General features: G+C 54.9%; 1 protein-coding gene across 4 annotated transcripts in view; it reads right to left on the bottom strand.

Moving 5' to 3' along the window:
• Shisal1 (shisa like 1) overlaps positions 1 to 10,608 on the bottom strand; it is a 69,023-nt gene extending 58,415 nt beyond the window's left edge. Inside the window, exon 1 of one of the 4 annotated variants that reach the window (XM_085831442.1) lies at positions 10,544 to 10,608. The gene's annotated coding sequence lies outside the window, so the exon portion shown is untranslated. Of the gene's footprint in view, positions 1 to 5,358; positions 5,509 to 7,828; positions 7,848 to 9,920; positions 10,183 to 10,543 lie in introns of those variants that run through there. The other 3 variants (XM_029470170.2, XM_085831443.1, XM_029470169.2) reach the window with 3 other exon arrangements.
• Positions 10,609 to 12,811: the final 2,203 nt, after the last annotated feature.

Below are 12,811 nucleotides of genomic sequence, written 5' to 3'. Positions count from 1 at the left end.
ACAGTCACTGAGAACAAAGCCAAATCCATCTGGGAGGAAGGACCCCACACACATGACTTTGTCTTTACATAGGGTGCCAGTTCTGGCCTGATGGGGGAGGCTTGAGGGTGGGTTTCAACCTCGGAGTTGTCCCTCTCCCTGTTGGGCTTCTGTGTGTGCTCAAGGAGAGCGAGGAGTAGCCAGGGCCACTCGTGAGCCTCAGAGGAGGCCACAGGCCTGATCTGAGACAGTGACACTTTCAGGACCCTGTGGCAGATCCCCTGTGGCAGACGGGAACTGGAGCCACATCTCCGACTCTGGGCACAGGCTGTCTCTACACTGCCCCCAGCAAGTCCAGCAAATCCAAGTGACACCTGAGTGGCTCAGGGTGGGAACTCAGATACTGGAGGCCCAAAGGCTTCCTGTGCTCAGACATTCATCTTATGGCCTTCTGGGGAAACGTTTATCTCCTTGTCTCAGAGAGTAGAATCCTTAGAATCAGGCAGATGTTTAACGGCTTCCAGTAGGACCAGTTAACAGTGGAACCAGGAGGGAAAGACTGCCCTGAGCACCTACTGTGTACCCAGATCCGAAAGCCTTGGCCCCTTAAATATTCGAAATTAAATATTCTCAGTTTTCAGAAGAGAAAACTAAGCCCAGAAAGACAGCCCTGCTTGCCTAAGATCACACAGCAGCCAATCTCCTGGGACTTACACCTAAGCTTGTCTGATCTCCACAGTCCAGAATCTTTCTGAGCTTTGGCGCTTGGCTTGGGGCTTTAGGGGGAAAATGGGGTCTAGGGGAGATTAATTTAGTCCCTGTGTCCCAAAACCAACCAGCTTTGGTCACCAGGAATTCCCTCCCATCCCTACGACCCAAGAAAGAGCAGGAGCATTTGAACTAGTGCTCTCAATGCCCAGAGGTGCCTATAGACACCTGCACACACCAGCTCTCTATAGCCCTTGAGACCTCTTGGGGGCTGCGGGGGTCCACTTAGGCCACCAAGGAAGTGTCAACTTTCTGGCTCTTTATTCGGTCACTTTAATTAGCTTGTGGCTCAGATCAGATGCCAACTATGGGGTAATTGAGAATGGGATGCCCCACGTGCCCCAGAAAAAGTAGTCATAGACACAGAGGCTCTAAACCCTCAAGGCCTGCCTCCTGGCCCCAGAGATGAGGCACTGGAGGCTCACCTGGCTTCAGTGCCACCCCCCTGCCAGGAACAGTGGGACCAGAAGCAGACCCTTGAATCAAAGCTTCATTTTTTGTCTTTCCTTCCCTCCCCTTGTCCTTCCATTCACCATACAGATTAGAACCGTTTACTGAACAGCTACTACATATGACCCCAGCCCAGGGCCTGGGGAAGCATGCCAGACTAGTCTTGGAGATCGCGTGCCATCCTGAGGCCCTGGTGTGCAGGGCCTTGGGTCAGTGGAGGGGCAGGGGATGTACATGCTTTTTCGGTTAGCTACCCCCACCAGGTGACTGAGGAACACAAAGCCCATGGCTGTCTCTACGGCCATGACTTCCCAAGGCTGAAGCAGGCTGATTTCACTCAGAGAGCCCCCCAGGTGTCCAGCTGGAATTGGGTTTAGAGGAGGCAGCTGTGGGCAGGGAGGGCATGAGTGAGCTACAGGGAGGGGAAAGGCCTGGCTAGCCTTGGCCAGGTTACAAATAAACTCCAGCCCAGCCGCTTCCCAGCCGTGCCTGAGGGAGAGAAAATAGCTTTCACACTGTATTTGCTGATTTTTTTTTTCACTCTGCTGCTTCTAAATCGATCCCGAACAGATTGTCCGATTGTTTGGATTTCAGGAGAGAAGTCGCACGCCTTTGGCTGGTCTCTCTCCTGATGACATTCTCTCCCCTCCTCTTTTAGTCAGGGTTTAGACCAACACCCAAGGCTGTCTGGGATCATCCTGGGACCTGGGACCTGTAGGTGACAGTTGAGGGACCAGCTCCAGAAGGGAAGGTTCTACATTCCACAGGGGCACCCTTGCCTAGGGACCCATAACAACATGATGTCCCTGACGGACTATTTCCGTTGCCCTAGGAAGGACAGGACCCTCTAGGACCCGTGGAACCACACCCTCCAACTCCCTTGTCCAGGAGAACACTGTAAGTGTGGGGCTGAGCCACAGACACGAAGGACCATGGCAGCGCTGTGGTCCCAGTGCCCACAGCAGGCAGGGTAGCTACGTGCGCTCTTAGGGACTAACAAGACCATATTGCACAGAAGACTGGGTTACCTGTCCTGCCAGTTTGGATTGATTAGTAATGTCTGCTCTGGGCACAGCAGCAGGTGGTGGGGGCGTTTGAGTCATTCTAAGTCTCCAGGGTGAAACTAGAGCTCTGTGCTGCAAGGCTGGGGTAGGAGTTTTATGGCCCCCCACCTCCATTCACCTTTCCATGGATGCTCAGGGATAGCCAGGTCACAATGTAGAGAGAGTCTCCTATTCATTCCTCAATGCTTTACTGTTATTCCATTTGCCTCTCTAGTCTCACCAGCAACCTGGGTTGCAACCTCTTCCAGGCAGGCCTCCTTGATGCCCCCATCACTGCTAGACAGAGTTGCTCCATGTCTGTTATGCCCAGCATCTGAGAGTTTCCTCACAAAGCAGTCACATCCCAGGACAGAGAAGGTGACTGTCCCATCTGCACCAGAGGCTCTGACTCCATTGGGCAAGCCCTAGAGGTCAGTCAGATCAGAAACTCATGACACCTGGGACAACTGTCCCTCCCAGTCCTGCTTCCCTGTCCTGCCTCTAGCCATTGAAACCAGGCTTCAGTGTTACAGCCCTTCCTCAGTTGTCATACACTCCAGGAAAGTCAGACTCCCCGCCCCCCAGAGCAGGGTTCCATACCTCTCATACAGACCCGTCCTTCCTCTGGGCTGGTTACCCTCTCTTGCCGTCCCAGGCATTTAGATAACAGAAGGTAATGAATGGACCTGTGCCTTCAGCAATCTAATGTGGACCCATTTTACAGAGAAGGGAACTGAGGTAGAGAGGTGAAAGAACACTGAGTGAGGCCAGCATGCTGAGGGCGGGGCCCAGGGCAGAAACCATTCTCCTTTCTCACTAGCTGACCAAGGCATCCTCCTGCAGGTGGGAGAGGGAAACTGGCTGGGCTCAGTGAGTCCTGCTTTAGAAAGCCTCTTTGCTGGGACCTACTGTTTTCAGAATGACAGAATAGGGCTCTGGTCAGGAAGGAGCTCTCCCAACCATTGGGGCTCAGGGAAGCTGGCTAGGCTGTCCAGCCCTGTGGTTGCCTTTCAGCATCCCTGATTCCAGCCATCCTGTCTCTATTCTGCCCGCTGGGCTCTTGAGACGAACTAGCATTAAGGGCTGTGTGGCCTTCACAGCTGTGTTATGCATTGATGCTCCTGAGCCTCCCCTGCCCCCATCACTGCAGCTCTGAGCCCAGGCTCCTCCTCTGATTTTGTTCCCTTGCAGGCGGCACCTGCCCTTCGAACACACTGTTTCTGCTCCCAGGGCTCTGAGCAAAGATGGCACAAGGCAGCCTCTTGCATGATGGGGAAAAGAGAGTCAGAGCCACTCCAAGGCAACAGGAAGGCAGGAAGTTCAAGCTGAGTGTGGCACTGCCCAGCTGCAGGACTAAACTCTGGGATGCCAAGGGACCTGGCCCCAAGCTGGACCACCAACCCAGTGAACAAATCATGACAGGGAGAAACACAGCGGGTACTGCTTCTCTGCACTAGCTGTTTGAAGTTTCCCTGGGCTGCCCTGACATGAAGCTGTAGTGCTTCTCCTGCCAGGATTCATTCATTCATTCATTCATTCATTCATCCACCCATTCACTTTGCCATTTCTATCTCCTTCAGTCAGAGCAAACCTGTCCAACCTGCTGTGTCTAAGTAGAAGCCAAAGCTTCTCCACCTAGAATAGAGAAGGCTAGCCCTGTCCTGGCTTCTGTGGTATTTATGTTATCCTATGACAGTGTGTAATGAGCCACCTAAATCCCACCAGAACCCCGGAAACTGAAGGCCAGAGACAGTCAGAGGTGGGGTGGGATGGAGGAGTCATGGAAGGAACTGGTGGGGGACTCAGAATGCTATAGCCCCTGCCTTCACCCTCTCTGCATGCATGTGACAGTTGTCACTGTGCTCATAAGGATCCACTTTGAAGACACTGGAGCTCAGAAGAAAGCGCAAGGTCCCTGGCTGGCTGGCAGGCAGGGGTGGGGCTGGAACAGAGCCCCAGTCCCTCACTGCCTCTTCATCCCACTGCTGGGCAGTCGCCATTGTGCTGTGACAGGAATGACTCTGGGCTTCAATATCCTTCCACATACATTCTAGTTACCATTGTGAATACCCACTGCTGCAGGGGTCCACAATGCTGTTTCTCCAGGTCTCCTCAATGTCCAGGCAGCCATGGCAACAGAGTAACCAGTTTACATTACAGAGTAGGGCTTCTGAAAGCTCTGGCTTGGGCACTTAAGGCAACAACCAATGCATTCTAAACAGTCACCCATTTTTCAGGAGAAGAAACTGAGGCTGCAGGGCCACATAACTTTCCCAAGGTCCCCCAATGAGCAAGCATGCAGAAGAGACACTTGTCCAGAATGAAGCCCAGTACAGCCTCTGTGACTCCCAGGGCTCGTTGCCTTGGTGACAGGCCCCAGCACAGCAGCTGGGCTCAGTCCCAAAAGGGCTCCAATTCCAGGCAGTTACACCCAGGAATGTCACATCCCGGACCTGCTCCCAGAAGCCTGAACCATCTAAACACCACAGTGGAACAAACAAGGTGATGCTGTGGGGGTTTCCTGCTGTGCTGACAGGGGTCATCCAGGATGCCAGCCTGCCTGCTTTATTCACAAAGCCTCCATCAGCCTGTTTCCAGGTGTGCAGAGAGTGGGACTCAGGCAGCCTCAGGCCCCACATCCTTGAAGACCCAGGCCCTGCCACAGCCCAGGAAGGAGGGATCCAGAGCCAGTGTCTGGAGCTTATCAGTTTAGTAATGAGTTTCAATAACAGCCTGTATGCTGCCCCCAACCCTTACCGAGCCCACTCAGTCCAGGGCCACGCTGGATCTGACTATAACTAGCCACCTTCCCTCTTGCTTTCTGAATTCAGCTTTCCTTAGAGAATCAGAGATCTGCTTCAGGCAGTCTGAAGGTGACAGGTGACAATGGGCACAAAGGTCTAAGAAACAGACATGTGTCAGGCTAGATTGTGACAAAGGAATGTATTCGAGCCTGAAGGTGTCACTTTGGGGCCAGGTCTCTGTGGGACACATAGCATTCCTTCCAGAAATGTCCTTTGCCTCCTCTGCCGGGCATCCCTCCTGCACACCCTTCAAGACGCCAGCTAGCCAGCTAAAGCTCCCTTTCCCAACAGCCCTCCCGGCCCCCCTCAGGTACCTCTGTTCTCCTGCCTCCAGTCTACGCAGCACAGCCGGGCAAGTGGGTCAAATTCTCTCTGCCGCTCTGAGCCTGGCTCTGAGCGAGGCGGCTTGCAAGGTGCTCTGGGAGCTGGGAGTGAATGGACGCTAACTATGCTTGTTCTCAGCTGGGTTCCAGCTGCAGGTTTCCCACAAGCCTCTATAAAGCAGTCCCCATCCACCGCTGAAGCACGCCTGGTAGCGTGGCCGAGATGCTGGAAGGGATCTGCCTTTAATTTGTGCTGATGTCTAAGAAAATGACATTTTATCCTGAGCCCCTCGTTCATCCAGGAGCTTCAGAACCTGGCACAGGAGTTGAACTTTCCCAGGCCCACGCTCAGAGCAGGGCTCTCAGCCAGGGCAGCTATGTCCCTCCTCCAACCTTCCCTCTCCCTGTTCCTAAGAGACTGCCAGGCAGGAATAAGCAGATTAGGGAGCTGGCTTTTAAGAGACCACGATTGGTCTTGTTTTCCATGGAAGTGTGAACAACAAAAATAATTTTTTTCTCTCCCAGGCTCATAGAACTTAATTCACTGTTAAACAGGTGTCATTTGAAACATGTGAGGACTCTTTCTCTCTTCTCCAAGGTGTGTGTGCCCATGTCTGCTGAGGTCTGCTGTGCAGAGAGCTGTGGGGCACTCAGCGCCCCTCCCCGAAGGTGAAATCAGGGTGCTACTCACGTGGTGACCTGTGTGCCCTATTCATTGAGGCTTACTTTAAAATATAGATATATGGATGAGTGTTACCGTGGACAAAAAAGGGATCCCAGAGATGACTCTCAGGAGTTGGCCTGGGGGAGGCTCGTAGAGAAAGTTCATACTTTATGAAGCATCTGCACCCCGTCTCCCAGGCTCTGAGTGGTACCCACCATCTCCGGCTAGACAACCTTGGCTCTCAAGGACCTCCAGGGGACATTTCCTGTCTGCTCAGAGTTCCAGTGTCCACATCTACCTATCTCCAATATAGGCTCTGGAGGGCAGGGGTCACCAACTTCAGTTGTCAGTGTCTCCAATACTTACCAAGGCAAGGTGTCTCCAACCTGCCTGGGACAGGCTAAGTCAAGCCACCCAGAGAAGGTCACTGAATATCCTCAAAGGAAGGGAATGGGCTGATGAGTGTGTCTACGGAGGTAACATCAGCAGGACTGGGGCAGCTGGCACAGTCAGGGCCCAGTTAGAGATGGTCTGTTCAGACAGCCAGTGCTGAATGAGGACCTGACCCTGTTTCTAGATGGAGCTTCCTAGGGGGTAACTCTGAGCAGGTTCCTGCTACTATCCCAAGGGGGTCTCGTCTAAAAGCGGCCCCAGCAAGGGGTCCTGGGATGTGATGAGCTTGCTAAAAGGAGGGAAGGGCAGAAAAGGAGGAGAAAAAAAACCAGAACCTCATCCACCAGGCCTATGAGCAGCCCCTACAGGGCAAGGAGCATACAACGCACCAAGGAAGTGTGACCCAGCACAGGCAGGACGACCTCCTCACTCACCCCTGCCGCTGAGCTTCTAGAACCCACTGTATAGGACAGTGGCTGAGAAATAAAGTTCCACTCTGCCTAGGGATTGCCATAGCAATGGAGGATGAGTTAACAGAGGTCAAGTACAGGAAGATAATATCTTCCAGCACAAGAAGAGTCATATTTTGAGACCATCCTGAGGAAAGTCAAGAGATTATTACCAGCAAGAAGATGACGATGCCCCCATGCCTCAGTTGTCACACAGGGTCTGCAGAGCCAACTCCTTTCTCTCCCAGAGGGTCAAAGGCTGAGTTCCGAACAATGTGGCCTGGTCCTCAGTAGCAGGGTCACACTGAGCTTTCATTAGCAGCCTCTCCTACCACAGGTCCCTCCATGTGTACATAAGAACCAGCAAATGTACCCCTGGGGGCTCGTGTGTGAGAGTCGGTAGGACTCCAGGCACAAGGCTGGGAGCTCTGCTCTGAACAATGGTCCTGTGTGCAGCCTCACGGAATCCCATCACTGCAGGCACAGCCTAGAGTCTGTGTCAGCGAAGTCCCTTCCTGCAGGCACCAGCAGCTGACACGGCCAGGCCTAGAGTCCACCTGCCGCCTTCCCCCAGAAGCCAGGCCCCAGGCAGCGGGCAGCAGGAGTGGGGCTGGCCAAGGGTTACATTTGTGCTAGAGGGGCACATTCCTTCCTCCGGGCGCCTCTCCTCTGTGCTCCACCATGGGAGCTTTGAGCATTAGCAAGCTTTCTTTTCTCGCTGACCACCCCCTACATCTATCTCCATCTCCATCCCTAGAGTTAAGATACGGTGGTTGTCAGTTGTTAGGGTCCTCCTGGGTCACCTCCTGATGCTGTCTTGTAGCCTCTCAGCCCTGCCTGGCCAAGGAGGGGCTGCCCCCTCATCACTGCCTGCAACTTTGCTGTGGAGAGTTAGTTTATCTCCCTTCTAACTGACCCACAGCTCTTGCGACCCTACCCTCACCCGTGTGCCCACCTCTTGTGCCCCAGCAGGCTCAGCAGGGCCTCTCCTCAGCTGCTTCCTCCAGAGCCACCAAGGCCCAGGCACTGCCCCCGGGGCCACTAAAGAAGGGCAGGGCGAGAGCAGTGGATGGACAGATGGATGACAGGTGATGGGGGAGTGGCCTTCAGCTGCTTTCCTTTTGGACAGGTCCCAACCCCTTTCTTTTTCTCTCACCTCCATAAAAGGCTGAGCAAGCAGAAATGCTCCCAACCCCAACCATGCCCCTCCTTCCTGCCCAGTTGTCCCAACAAGCTCCAAGCTGGATGGTCCAGGACAGCGGGGTTGCTGCTGCCAGAACCATTCCCCCCTCTCACTCCCAGTCTGCCAGTTTTGTGCCCACCTTGACAGAAACCTAAGTCAGCACAGGAACCCAGAGTGACTGTGAAGTTAACGCTATCATTCCCCCACCCCACCCCACCCCCACCCACCCTGGCAGGCCAGCAGTGGTGGCTCCTGCCTGTAATCCCAGCCCTTTTGAGGCTGAAGCAGGAGGATCACAGTGAAGTTAAAGCTCTTCTGAGCTACATCATGAGTTCTAGGCCATCCTGTGTTACAATGTGAAACCATGTTTCAATAAAACAAAACAAAACTAAACTAAAACAAAATTTAAAAAGGAAATCCTGATCTGATGCTTTTGGCTTAGCTTGAGCCTAGAGGCTCGGGGGCTGCCGGGTAACAAAACTTTCTAGCCAGCCCTGTTCCAGATTCTACCTCCGCCAGGATGGGCCCAGGAGGAAAGAAAAGAGCTTCTTAGGGAGGGCTTAGCATTAGGGGAAAACCTAGGTTCTGGGCAGCCGTGACTAGCCTGAGTTGATACCAGGGACCAAAGTCTGGTTTCAGAGTCTGGTTCCAAAGGACATTTCCAATCAGCCCCCTCAGCGGTCAGGGGTAGACAATCTCAAAGGTTCCCAGGCACCTTTGGGCAGTTGGGATCAAGCAAGAGAACAAAGGGACAGAAGGGGGAAAGTTCTGGGTTGGCTGGCTCTGGGAGGAGCCCAACGTGCAGTCACAGTCTCAGAGTGTCAATGGCCAAGGCATCTTAGACAGCATCCTGAGAAACGGGTCCAGGGACCCGCCTGGGGTCACACAGCCCATAGCAACTTGATCGGGCTTGTTTTCGGCCTTTGATCCGGCCCTGGGTTACAGCAGCCTCTGCTGATGGGAACCACCCCCCCTCTATCTTAGAGGTGAGGAGACCGGTTCAGAGGAGTTGAGAGCCCTGCTCAAGGTCAGACAACCTCAAGAGAGGTCCCTCTAGTTTCCCATGCAAAGCACTTTTCTCTTCTTATGCCAGGCTGGGGTTCCCTGGCAGGAGCACCCACTAAACCCAGGGCACCAGAAAACAGAAAAGTCGTGTGTATGGGGGGTTAAGGATGCTTACATGTAAATACTCTCGGGACAAATTATGTAACTCCGGTTCCCGGTCCCTCCATGGCCCCAGGGGTACAACTGGGGCAGTAAACACCCACTTCAGCACCCACCCGGGGACCCTAGCCTGGGGGACCCCGTCAAGAATCAGACTCTGCTTGGCCCATCAGGCAGTCGGCGCTGCTCCTTCCAAGGAGAACAGTTGGAGGCGCCAGGATGCGCTGCCCCCGTTTCGTCTTTTTCCCCCTCTGACTGGATAAGAAATACTAATACTAATAATGATAATAATAATTAGAATAAATAGAACCCGAAGACGCTGGGGTCTCGTTGCTATGACAACAGCTGGCACTAATGAGCTTTTCGGAGGCCGCCGCCGGGCCACCCAGCCCCGGGCGCGGAATTACTATGGATCTGGCCCTGGGAGGTGGCGGCAGCGGAGCCTCGGGGTTCCCGATGTCGCCGAACAGGAACCCAGGGCAGCCAAGCGTCTCCCAGCGCGGCTCCAGAGCCCTGCCCCACGCGCACTGGCTCCCCAGCCGTCCGCGCTCCGCGGCGACTCCCAGCCTGGTCCCGCTGCTGTCCCCCGCTGTCGCCCGGTCCTGGCGACCACCACCTCGCCCCGTTCCGGCTCCCCCGACGCCGTCCCGCCCGCGCTCCGCAGCACTGCGTGGACCCCGCAGCCCCGCGCCCCGCTCACCTCGTGCTCGCGCCGGTCGCTCCTCGCTATGTAGCCCGGAGCCGGCGCCCGCGGGAGCCGCCTGCAGGGGCGCGGGGCTGCCCACGCGCGCCGCCGCCGCAACAGTTGTCCGCCAGGCTGCGGGCGCGTGGGGCTCCGGGGCTCCGGCCGCGCTCTGCCCACTGCGCCCCACGCGCGTCCCGCGCCGCGTTCAGCTCGGCCACCGCGCCCTCTGCTGCCCCGCGCCGGCTCGGCCTGCGCTTCTCTCTCTCTCTCTCTCTCTCTCTCTCTCTCTCTCTCTCTCTCTCTCTCTCTCTCTCTCTCTCTCTCTCTCTCTCTCTCTCTCCCTCTCTCTCTCCCCTCCCCGCGCGTCCCAGTCGCTTCTCTTCTCCACCTTGCTTTTGCTCCGCCTTTGTTTTTTCTCCATCTCTCTCTCCTGCCTTTCTCCTCACCCTCCGTTTTCTTTCCTCTCATCCTTCACTTTCTTCTTGGCTTTTTACTTTTCTCTTCCCCACTCCGTCTCCCCCACCTCCCTTTCCAGTTTCTTCCTTCTCCCTTCCCTCCTCTCCCCCTCTTCCCAACCCCACCAGAGGGTTCTCCTGAATCTCCCCCATCTCCTTTCCACCTGCTCCCCAGCTTGGTACCTGCTCTGAAGGACACCAGGCACCAGCAACTGCCTGCAGGGATGGAGCCTCTCCTTCCCCGGGTGGACAGATCCAGCTCTCGACACTCTGCCCCACCCACCCTGTGCATCTCCCCAGCTCTGGCTGGGAGATCTGTTCTGCTAGCCACCCCTGAGGCAAGCAGTCAAGGGCAGGGGCAGACTTGGTTTGAGTTTTCCCAGCCTGCTAGACCTGGGTTTAAACCTTCACCCCATGTCTCATTCTCCCCATCACACCCCTAGTTCTGACTTCACCCCCATTTCATGGCTGACCTGCGGGTACCTGACTCCATTCTCACTCTTGTGGGTCTACATTTCCCCATTGCTTGGACAACCTCGGAAAGTCCTGTGGGAGCATGTGGTAACCAGCATTCTTCCCAGGGGACAGTCAGGATGGAGCTTCTTCACTGTTCACTGAAGAGAGAATACCCTTGAGCATCCGGAAAGGCAGACCCCCCCCCAAGATCCACCCCTCCAGGCCCAACTGCTGCCACCCACATTTTGGGGTCACCTTTGACTTCTGAGACCTCAATGGAACCTCAAGGAAAAGGGAGCCGAGCCCTCGAAACTCTCAACTTAACTTCTTGCCATGGCACTGAGTGGTTCCTTTGGACTCTGCTGACAGACAACCAGGCTCAGAGATGTTGAGAAAGCACCTCAGGGGCGTACAGATGACAGGAGGCAGAGTCAAAGCTCACACTGAAGCCCAAGCATCTCTGTCTCCTCCACAGGTGCCTCGTTGACACGGAGGGATTCTTCTAGAACAGACCTTCTGTCTCTTTCACTGCAGGCTCTTGAACCCCATGGGATGCTGGAACCTGCCTGGCTCTTTGCTGCTTTTTGAGGGTAAGGGGCTCAGGGAGGCGCCAGCTGGTTAGAACTAGTGCTTTCTCTCACCCAAGCCTGTGCAGGTAAAGGGTTCTGGTTCCCACATCACAGCATCCAGGCCCTGGTTCCCTTCATGGACATAGCCTGGACTAACTTCCTGGACTCATCTGAGACTGGGGCTGCCCATGGGAACTACTTCAGCCAATGGCCAGGGCACCAAAGCTGCCAAGATAGGTAAGGCCAGGCTCTGGAGAGGGCCAGAGGGTAGGCAGAGCCTGCTTGGTAATTGGGGGAGGGCAAGAAGTGTGTGTGTGTGTGTGTGTGTGTGTGTGTGTGTGTGTGTGTGTGTGTGGTGTGATTTCAGAGCACTCAGGGTCATGGACACAAACCAAAGCAGTTTTGTGTTCCTTCTTGCTGACGCAAACCTTCCAAAGAGGAAGTTGAGGAAGACCCTACTTCAGCTGAGGTCAAAGACAGAGACAGGGTGCTCCTCTGAGTCCTCTGTCTCACTCCATGTCAGTGTGGGGGACCACACAAATCGAAGCAACTTCAGGTCTTGGTAGGAGCAGGGTTAGGTGAGCTGGGCTCTCTGGCTCCCATTGAGACCCTGGTCCCAAGATCTCTGCAGTGAAGGCCATGACCAGAGACACTCTAGTGTGGACATCAAGGAAGCAGGTCAGGTTGGGAGAAGTGGGGTGTAGCGTGGGGTACCCTGTGTGACATCTGATATATGTGTGTTAGGCATGGGTATTGTGCAGTAGATGTTGTGTGTGTTGTGTCTGTGTTATATGCTGTGCGTGTGTCTCATCTGTATATGTGTTGTATGGCATGGTCTGGAGTGTTTGCGTGTGTTAGGTGCCATGGGACATGTGTATGGTGTGTGTGGTGTGTGCAGGGAGCCGAATGTAGCCTGCTTTGTATGTGTGTGTGCTGTGGCTGTGGCTGTGGGTAGCATGTTTTCTGTGTGTACATGGGTGGTGTGAATTGGATGAACGTCATGGTGTAGATCACGGTATCTGGGGGGATGCATCAACAGATATTCAGACACAAAGGGTGGATGGGATGTATGGGCGTCTCACTTTGCCTGGCATTCCCACGTGGCCTCCATGCATGGCGGGTCTGTGTGCATTCCCACACGTGAGGCAGGCTGTCTTGACGAGAGGGATCTGTGTATGGTGGCTTCTGGGTGGAGGAGTCCCCTCCATCCCTCTAACACTGATGCTAAGCAGTCTCATGTTGTAATGAGTGTGTGTACCTGAGGACATGGTGGCTAGTGACCACTGACGCCTTGCCTCTGGCCAGCCCAATTCCGCAGGACACAGCCCAAGCCCTTGTCTCCTCCCTTGACTACTTCCTCTGCAGGCAGCCTGTGCCACCCACACTGAGGCCAGCATGGGCACGTGAGGTCCCTCATACCTCCCTA

This window comes from Mus caroli, unplaced genomic scaffold (genome assembly GCF_978045245.1).
Source record: "Mus caroli unplaced genomic scaffold, Mus_caroli_1 scaffold_16, whole genome shotgun sequence".
Lineage (NCBI taxonomy): Eukaryota > Metazoa > Chordata > Mammalia > Rodentia > Muridae > Mus > Mus caroli.
The sequence above is the reverse complement of the archived record's forward strand: the minus strand, read 5'-3'. Positions and strand labels throughout refer to the sequence as shown.